The sequence below is a fragment of the Musca vetustissima genome, unplaced genomic scaffold (assembly GCF_032173495.1).
Source record: "Musca vetustissima isolate MV318-11 ecotype Yass unplaced genomic scaffold, APGP_CSIRO_Mvet_v1 utg437352, whole genome shotgun sequence".
NCBI classification, from domain to species: Eukaryota; Metazoa; Arthropoda; class Insecta; order Diptera; family Muscidae; genus Musca; species Musca vetustissima.
In genome coordinates, this window is record NW_026880774.1 from 23610 (window position 1) to 27831 (window position 4222).

The following is a 4222-nucleotide window of genomic DNA, read 5'->3' on the forward strand; positions in this document are numbered from 1 at the left end:
AGTAAAAACCCTGATGTTGCAGTGACCAGCTCAGGTTCAACAGTGAGTGCGTTCTTTTGGTAGACAGAGTCGGCCAAATGGATTTTGACACGTTGCACCTAGTTTCGTTCTTCCAAAGTTCATTGGCTCTTTCGTCGAAGAACGCCCCGAAGTTCAGGTAAAGATGACATATGGGTGGTTTAATTGAGTCATCAATTGCTAGATCTGTGGATTGAGATCCTCGTCTAGCTAGTTCGTCCGCTCTTTCATTACCAAGATGTCACAATGTCCTGGCACCCAACACAACCGATAGCTGTAAGCAAATTCTTCCAAAGCTGCTCTACACATGATGACGGCCTCAGATTTAATATAACAAGATTTGATGGCTTTAAGAGCCGCTTGACTATCCACGAAGATAGTCACCGGTTCAACGACCTCTTCATCCAGACTTTTTATCAATTCCGCTGCCTTCCATATCGCGAAGATTTCAGCTTGGAAAACACTAAAGTTGCTATCCAGCTTATAGGTTAACTCAAGGCATAGCCTTTCACAGTAGACGCCCGCCCCTGTGCCTTCTTCCATCTTGGATCCGTCTGTATAAAATGCCAGACCGCCCAGAGGAGGATTATTTCGGTTCCAGTCTTCTCTACTAGGAATAACGACATATACATCGTCAAATCTCAGGGCAGTGATATATAGTTGCTTAGTTTTACGCGTTGGTCCAATGTCATACCTGCCTCGTTCAAGATACGGCCATGCACAAAGGTACAACTTCGCCATAAGTTTTATTCATGCAGCCTTAGATCGCTCCGCGCGGCTTCACCATTAATGCTGAGGCCCAAGGGCCTAAAATTCAGCATTGCGTTCAGGGCTGCTTTTGTCGTACTCCTCCTGGCTCCTGTAACTAAAATCGAGGCGGCTCTTTGTACCTTATCTAATTTCCTGGATGTCGACTTGTGGCGCAGACAGGATGAGCAGATAGGATGAGCCTTACCACAGTGTTATACAATCAGTGTATAGTCTATGGTTTTAGCCCCCAGCTTTTCCCAATGGAGTTCTTGCATGCATAGAGTGCAATCATCCCTCTCTTCGCCCGTTCCTCAACATTCCTATTTCATCGTAGTTGGCAGTCCAGGATTTTACCAAGGAATTCTAATATAAGAAAAATGGATTTGGGCGGCGGGCTACGCCCCCTGCTTATTGGGTATTTTAGTGATGTTGGGTTAGTTTTTCAACCGAATTGGCTGTAATTTTTTAAGCAGTCACCATATAACGGTAACTCCGAAATTTCGGTATTAAGGGGAGTTTGGCTGTAATTTTATTTTTGGGATTTCCATTTATTGGAATGACTGATGTCATAAGTGGGGACGGAACGAAACTATCCTATAGGAGGAAGTCCACAGAACAAAAGCCGACGGACTGATAATTTGTCCATGCAGATGGTCAAAAACAGTAATTTATTACATGTTCCCAACTAGCTGAAGCCCTTTAAAAACTAAATGTTCCCACATGTGAATACACGCCATATACAGACCTGATTACTAGAAAACCGCTATGCCAAAAATTGCGCTTATTATTTTTCTTTTTGAGGGGTGAACCTCCTTTATGAGGATTTATTTTACATATATGTAATGATTTAATAAATCAGGTACAATGTAAACGTACTAAAAGCCATACATCAACTATTTAAATCAAGACCTTATGTTAACATGTATTGTATTTAATAAAAAAAATAAAATAATATCAACTTCCTCATAACATGTTTACCTTGACATTTGAATGAAAAAAGCAAATCTTATTCTTACTCCAGATTACACACCTGCTATATATTTTCGATAGTTTGGGCCTATGCGAATGTCATAAAAATGGCAATTTCTAATTCTATGTTAATCATTCAAAATAAAAATTGGCACTATATTGCTTTTAATTGATTAATCCACTTAACAGACGGCAATCGAAATGAGCAGGAGAAAGCAGTAGACAACAAACAGCAAACACATGACAGAATAAAAATCTATCCATAATATTACGATCGTAAAGAAATAAACAGTTAGTGAGTCAGTTGGACAATTGTTAAAAGTCAAATAACCTGTTCATAAATCAGTTCTCTTTTTTTAGCAAAGATTAAATGCTAAGTTGTTGTACGTCCGATTGATTGAAGGTTGCTTTGATTGTGCTGTTAACTGTGTTGCTGTTGTTGTTTTGCTTAATTTTTTATTATTATTTATAAAATAAACTGTTACTGCTTTTCGTTAATCGACGATAATAAGACGATAAGAATAAAGCTGTGTACTGTGGTTTTGTTGTGATGATTATAGAATATTCCAGAAATGTGGCGTGTAATCTGAAATTTCTACAACTTGGAATTGGTTACAAAGGGACGACTACAAATGTCACAATATCACCAATTTTATGTTTAGAGAAAATACTATGTTTTAGACAAAGTTCGTTAGTGTTTTTGGCAAAAAAATTGTGGTGTACCTCCAAGAATTGAAATTGAGCTCCCACGTTGCAATAAATTCATTTCCATGTTCGCCATTTGAAATCTCGCAATATTTGTGATAGAGCTTGGAAATTTTGCACGCACAATATAACTATCCCTAGGATGTTTGCAATTGAAATTTTTGGTGTAGCCCCCTAGCGGAACTCCAACTCAGTTAAAGAGGTGTTATCAAATTTAGCAGAGAAGCCTAAGGAACGAGTTCTATAAAAACAATATAAGCTCATGCAACGGTGACGTAAGAAAAATTTGGCAATTTCTGAACATTGTCGATGGGAATGGAAATACTGTTACAGAAGATATTGAAAAAGCCAACAAACTGAACATGTATTTTGATCGTTTGGTTGAGGAATTAATGGAAGGCATACAACACCATCATGACGACAATATTAATGTTTTCAAGATACTTGCAATGGAAACCGGTCAATTTTCTTTACAGTCAGTTGATAGAACTTGTATACTGAATGAAATTGAGGCGTTAAGTCCAAGGAAAAGCTGCGGATTTGACAATATACGACCATAGATTCTTGGTAAGGAAATCTGAGGTAACAGACGTATTGCACAGAATCTTCAATAGTATGATTGCTAGCGGAAAATATCCTGACATATTGAATGTTCACAAAGTGATACCAGTACCCAAGAAAATAAGTTCGAATAGTATCACGAATTTTAGAACTGTTGCTGTTTAATCAGTCCTTGACAAAGTTTTCGAAAGAATCATTTCTGAACTGATAACCACATATATTGAGGAAAACAACATTTTATTTGCCAATCAATTTGGTTTTAGAAAAGCCTGTGGGACTGATGAAGCTGTATTTCATATTGCTGATCTCGTAGATCATACGATATTAATTAATAGATTGGAACGTATTGGATTTGCACCGGATACTTTGTTGTTTTTAAAAAACTTTTTAGACAATCGTTTTCAGTTTGTTAAAGTCGGCAATACAGAAAGTTGCTGGGTAAGCGTGAGAAATGGTATTCCGCAAGGAAGTGTTCTCGGTCCATTATTGTTCAAGCTTTATATAAATGATTTAAAGAATATACTTTTTTGGAAAACTTGTGATGTACGCTGATGATGTGAGCCTATTTTACAAATACTGCAGGTGCAAGTTGCATACGACTCATGCTTATTGGCAGAGTATGCCAGGTTAAATAAGTTGGTGCTAAATTCGTCAAAAACTAAATTTATTCGCTTTAGACCTCACACTGGTGGAGATGTTAAGTCCGTGTAAATAAATGGAGTCCCTGTTAATGAATCAAGGTCAATTAGATATCTGGGTATAACTATGAACAATAATTTTATGTGGAATTCTCACAACATTTCTTCTGCAACAGGGATTCTACGGAAATTTAATCATTTGTTGAGTACAGATAGCAAGCCATTGATAAATCAATCATTGATTCATTCCCATCTTACGTATCTACCAGGAATATATGCCTGTAAAAACAATAGCTCTATAAAAGAACTGCAACGAGCACAGAACAATACAATGCATTATAAATTGTTTTGAATCTACCAAGGCGTTATTCTTCCCTGCAACTTTTTAGACGCAAACTCAAAACTATTCTGCCGACAAGAGGATATGCAGCAAATATTGATGTATGTTTTCAAGTCTACCAGAAACACAGGTGTAAGATCAATAGAGTTTGCCAGTAATTTTGAGATAACTGCAAGAAATACACGTCAATCTGACCAACAACTTCATGTTGTCAGGTGTTGTTTTGCGACCACTAAGCAGC